Here is a 6,000-nt window from a genome sequence, read left to right as displayed (position 1 = left end):
GGCCTTCACATACTCACTGATCAGATCTCCTCAACAACCCCAGGAGGTAGCGACTGCTGTGGGCCCCACTGCACAGATGGGGAAACTGAGGCTCAGAGAGGTGGAGTGCCCTGCCCCGAGTCACACAGGGACTCTCTCTCCCTGCCTTAATTGTCACTGTGTCTATTGTATCACGCTCAGAGGTCAGGGGGATCTGGACCTACACTGTCCAATATGTTTGTCCTTAGCCACCTGTGGCGATTTAAATTTTAAATTTAAATTAAATGGTGTTTAAAATCCAGTTCCATGGGGCACCTGGTGGCTCAGTTGTTAAGCATCTGTCTTCGGCTCAGGTCATGATTCCAGGGTCCTGAGTTCGAGCCCCGCATTGGGCTCCCTGCTCGGCGGGAAGCCTGTTTCTCCCTCTCCCACTCCCCTTGCTTGTGTTCCCTCTCTCGCTGTGTCTCTCTCTCTGTCAAATAAATAAATAAATAAAACTTTAAAAGAAAATTCAGTTCCATAAATAAATAAATAAAATAAAAATAATAAAAATCAGTTCCTCAGTCACACTAGCCACATTTTAAGTGCTCAATAGCCACATGTAGCTGGTGGTCATCATATTGGATAGTGCAGATATGGAACTGCAGAAAGTTCTATTAATAATGCCAGTCTAGACCGTGAAGGTGGACACGTCCTCAAACACCATTTAATTCAGTACTCTTTTTTTTTTTTAAAGATTTTATTTATTTATTTGAGAGAGAGAGAATGAGAGAGAGCACATGAGAGGGGGGAGGGTCAGAGGGAGAAGCAGACTCCCCGCCGAGCAGGGAGCCCGATGCGGGACTCGATCCAGGGACTCCAGGATCATGACCTGAGCCGAAGGCAGTCGCTCAACCAACTGAGCCACACAGGCGCCCCTTAATTCAATACTCTTATTTAACGGATAAAGAGAGATCAGGGACTGGTTCAAAGTCACACAGTGAGTCAGTGATAGGGGTGGAACTCAAAACCTGGGCTCCCAACTCCCAGCCTGGGCTCTCTCCCCTGAAGGACGTTGACTCCTGTCTCTTAGCTGGGGCTTCATAAGGGGCTTCTGTGAGGCAAAAAGACATTATAAACAAAGTCTAAAGACAGTTGATTAAGTGGAAGTAATATTTTAATGTTGAAGTATAACAGAGGTTAATATCCATAATATGTAATAAGCTATCACAAATAAATAACAAAAAGATGACTACTCCAATTGGGAAAAAAGGACAAGGATAGGCCAGGCAATTTATGGAAGAAATGAAAATTGCCAAAAAGAGTCTGGTGAAAGAAATGTACAGTAATATAGCTTTTTTTTTTTTTTTTTTTGTCAAACAGATTGGTAAAGATGGAGAAAATGTGGGAATGGGTGCTATCTTGTACTCTTGGTGGGAGTATAAATGGATCCCACCTTTTTGGAAGGCCGTTTGGCCACATTTTTCTTTTTTTTTTTTAATTTTTTTTTAAATTTTATTTATTTATTTGACACAGAGAGAGCACACGTAGGTAGAGCGGCAGGCAGAGGGAGAGGGAGAAGCAGGCTCCTTGCTGAGCAGGGAGCCCGATGCGGGGCTCGATCCCAGGACCCTGGGATCATGACCTGAGCCGAAGGTAGAAGCTTAACCGACTGAGCCACCCAGGTGCCCCTGGCCACATTTGTCAACAGTAAATATGTAAATTCTCTTTGAATCAGTAATCCCTGGGCTAGAACCCAAGGCCGCCTGACTCTGGGTCTCGCGTCCTGAACCATGACTTCTCTCCATGAGTGATGGTCAGGCTTAGGTTGGAAAGGGCAGAATCACTGGTCAATGGGGAGACTTGTGGACTTGGCTGTGGGAGGTTTAAGCAGGATGCATCTCCGTGGGCGAGTTCTTTGGAGCCTTTATCTTCTTGTGTGACTGGCTCTGATATTAGCGAGGGGCCCAGCACCAATCAATACACGCTTGGTCAGCTGCTGTGGTGGCTCAGCTGCCATTCCAGTTCTGCAAATAATCGGAGCCCAGTCACCAGTGAATCAGCACCGACCGCCCTTGGCAAGCAAGGCTGGGAAGGCGGCTTGGCGTGGCACTCTGGGCTGCGTGTCAGGTGACAGAGAGCAGGCCAGCTGGGCAGCTGCCTGGAGGGTAGTTTGGGCAAGTGACATTCTCCACCCCACCTCAGTTTCCCCTTTCTTTCCCTGTCTCTTTTCCTTTCTTTTCTTTTCTCCTCTCTTCTCTCCTCCCTCCCTCCCAGCCTCCCTTCCAGTGAGTGCCAAGCATACACCACTTACTGTGACAGAAAACAGAAGCAGAACTCTTGTTTTGTCTGCACACGGATGTCTGGTAACTTGGGGGCACAGAGCAGGGAAAGAGAATTGTACCTGACATGGGGGGATGGAGTGGGAGAAGATGCTTGAGCTGAAGCTTGACACTTGGTAGGTGTCACCAGGTGGGCAGGGGACAAGGCCAGAATCTTGGGCCAGGGCTGTAGGGGCCTGAGGGAGGCAGGCAGTGAGAGGCTGAGCGGTTCCAGAGCATCTTGAGTGCCAGGCTAAGGACCTTTGATTTTATCCAGAGGGTGATGGAGAAATGTGGCAAGGCTTTTGTTTGTAATATCCTTATAATGACATACTACTAAATTACAAAATAAATTAATCATATTACAAAAAACAAACAATACCCCAAATACCCATTAAAATAAAGGAAAAATTTCCCTCTAAACTCTCTCCCCAGATGGAAGCCTCTGGTAACAGTTTAGGGTGTATTCTTCAAGATTCTTTCCTATGCATACATAAATGTATCCATTCTTCTAGACAAAAATAAGCTCGCTCTTTATATACTGGTCTGTGACCTGATTTGCCACAGTAGGCTGGACATTTCCCACCTCAGCACACACACATCTCCTACAGCCTTCTCAGCAGCCATGTGGCATCTCATCGATGACACTTGCCCTCATTTGACAAATACTGACTGAACTCCATTGTGTACCAGGCACGTTTCTGGGTGCCGAAGTTGGAGCAGAGAACAAAATGCAGTTTTGCCCTCAAGGCTTCCCTCTTCCTATTGCCAGACATCAGATGCTTCAATATTTTTGTATAATATGAGAGTGCAGGGACCATCTTGCATATGTACCTTTGCATGCATGCATGAGTGCTGCTATTGGGTAATTTACTTTAAAAGGAATTGTGCTCTGGGCGCCTGGGTGGCTCAGTCGTTAAGCATCTGACTTCGGCTCAGGTCATGATCTCAGGGTCCTGGGATCGAGCCCCACGTCGGGCTCCCTGCTCGGTGAGAAGCCTGCTTCTCCCTCTCCCACTCCCCCTGCTTGTGTTCCCTCTCTCGCTGTGTCTCTCTCTGTCAAATAAAATATTTAAAAAATAATAATAAAAAAAAATAAAAGGAACTGTGCTCTGGGCGCCTGTGTGGCTCAGTCAGTTAAGCGGCCGACCCTTGATTTTGGCTCAGGTCATGATCTCAGGGTCCTGGGGTTGAGCCCTGCATTGGGCTCCTCGCTCAGCGGGGAGTCTGCTTGAGGATCAGTCTCTCTCTCTCCCTCTGCCCCTCCCCCTGCTCACGTACCTGTGCATGGGTGCGTGCACTCTCTCTCAAATAAATAAATCTTTTTTATTTTTATTTTTATTGTTTATTTTTAAAGATTTTATTTATTTATTTGACAGAGAGAGACACAGAGAGAGAAGGAACACAAGCAGGGGGAGTGGGAGAGGGAGAAGCAGGCTTCCCGGGGAGCAGGGAACCCGATGCGGGGCGCCATCCCAGGTCCCTGGGATCATGACCTGAGCCGAAGGCAGACGCTTAATGACTGAGCCACCCAGGCACCCCTAAATAAATCTTTTTTTAAAAAAGGAATTATGCAGGGCGCCTGGGTGGCTCAGTTGGTTGGGCGACTGCCTTCGGCTCAGGTCATGATCCTAGAGTCCTGGGATCGAGTCCCGCATCGGGCTCCCTGCTCAGCAGGGAGTCTGCTTCTCCCTCTGACCCTCCCCCCTCTCATGCTCTCTCTATCTCATTCTCTCTCTCAAATAAATAAATAAAATCTTAAAAAAAAAAAAAAGGAATTATGCAAATTGAATTTTGGTAGTTCCTGGCAACACTGAGGAGTTTTAGAGTAGGAGGTGATGGGGTTATATCTACAGTTACCCACCCACCTGTCCATCCACCCATCTATCCATTTACCCAGCCATCCATGCACACGTGCATATATACACACATACATCATGTGTGCATCTGGGCATCTGTCCCTTGGGCAGTCATTTATGGAGTGTCTATTGTGTGGCGGGCCCTGAAATGGACATCCAGACACCATGGGTGAGGTGTCGGACCCTGTGAAGCTTGTGCTGTAATGGGGGAGAGAGAGAGGTAAACAGTATCACGAGAGTTTGTCCAGGGCCAGACAAGGTTGAGGATTGTCTCAGGCCTCCCAGTTTCTGCAGCTGTGATTCTATTCTCGAGGCTGCAGTCCCACTAAATTCCTCTGTTCCCTCTACTCCTTCCCCACACCTATTCCAGTGCCTGTGCTCACTTACGCCCCGACTTCAGGAGCCAGGTGGCATCCAGTCAAGTTCAGAACCCTGGGGATATTCAAAAAGCTCTACTTGAGAAACTACTACTGTTGCTCAGGAGCTGCTGAGCTCTTCCTCTGCCACATGTCCCCCTCCCCTTCCCAGTGCTCTGGCTCCACACTAGTCTGAGCTACCAGTCTCCTGTTGGCACGGCTGTATTAGCCCCCTAACCTGTCTGCCTGGCCTTGTTTTTGCCCGCTGGTAACCAATCCATTCTCCACATCACCAGAGACGACTTTGAAAGAGGAATTTTGGGTTTTGTCACTAACTTGCTTACATCCTCCGGGGGTGTCCCTTTGGGGGGATCTAAACTCCTTGGGGTGGCTCAGTCGTTAAGTGTCTGCCTTTGGCTCAGGTCATGATCCCAGGGTCCTGGGATCGAGCCCCGCATCGGGCTCCCTGCTCAGCAGGAAGCCTGCTTCTCTCTCTCCCACTCCCCCTGCGTGTGTTCCCTCTTCGCTGTGTCTCTCTCTCTGTCAAATAAATAAATAAAATCTTTAAACAAAACAAAACAAAACAAAAACAACCTCCTCCCAAGCTCACAGAGCCTATATTAGCAGGCTCCTGCCTGACCCCATGCCTCTCTCTCAGCTCCTTCCACCCACTCCCCTCCAGTCACACACAGTTCCCCAAATACGCCAGTCCCTGCCTCTGCCCCCAGAGCTTCCTAGGCTTGGGTCCTCCTTATTATTGTTTTGTTTTAAAGACTTTTAAAAAAATTTATTTGTCAGAGAGAGAGAGAGAGAGCACGAGCACACAAGCAGGGGGAGCGGCAGGCAGAGGAAGAGGTAGACCCCCCGCTGAGCAAGGAGCCCGATGCGGGACTCGATCCCAGGACCCTAAGATCACGACCTGAGCCGAAGGCAGATGCTTAACCGACTGAGCCACCTAGGGGTCCCAAGGGTCCTCCTTATTATGTACGTCTGGACTGTGATAATCCCTCACACAGCCCAGGAACCCCCATCCAATCATCCTCTCTCACATTTCCCTGGATTTCCCTCTCCAGACCACTTGTCTGAATTATCTTGTTAGGTACTGCTTTCTTTATGTCTGCTCAGGGCCTCAAGCAGGTAGGACAGGCTATGCTTGGGAATTTGGGAGTGCTGGAGAAGTGTGGACATGCTGGCCTGGAGCTCCGTTCTAACCACTCGCTCAGATCTCTGGCCTAAGCCATTTGCAGGTGTGGCCTCTTGAAGTCTTCACAACATTCTGAAAAGGTTGGTATTCTTTCTTTCTTTCTTTTTTTTTTTTAATTTTTAAGTAAGCTCTACGCCCAATGTGGGGCTTGAACTCATGGCTCTGAGATCAAGAATCTCATGCTCTACCGACTGAGCCAGCCAGCGCCCCAGGTTGGTATTCTTATTCCCCTTTTACAGGTGAAAAACTATGACTCAGTGATTAAAAAAAAAAGTTTACGGTGTATCCTTCCAGATTCCTTT

The sequence above is a fragment of the Leptonychotes weddellii genome, chromosome 14, assembly GCF_054177405.1.
Source record: "Leptonychotes weddellii isolate Sample4059 chromosome 14, ASM5417740v2, whole genome shotgun sequence".
NCBI lineage: Eukaryota > Metazoa > Chordata > Mammalia > Carnivora > Phocidae > Leptonychotes > Leptonychotes weddellii.
This window is presented reverse-complemented; position numbering follows the sequence as displayed.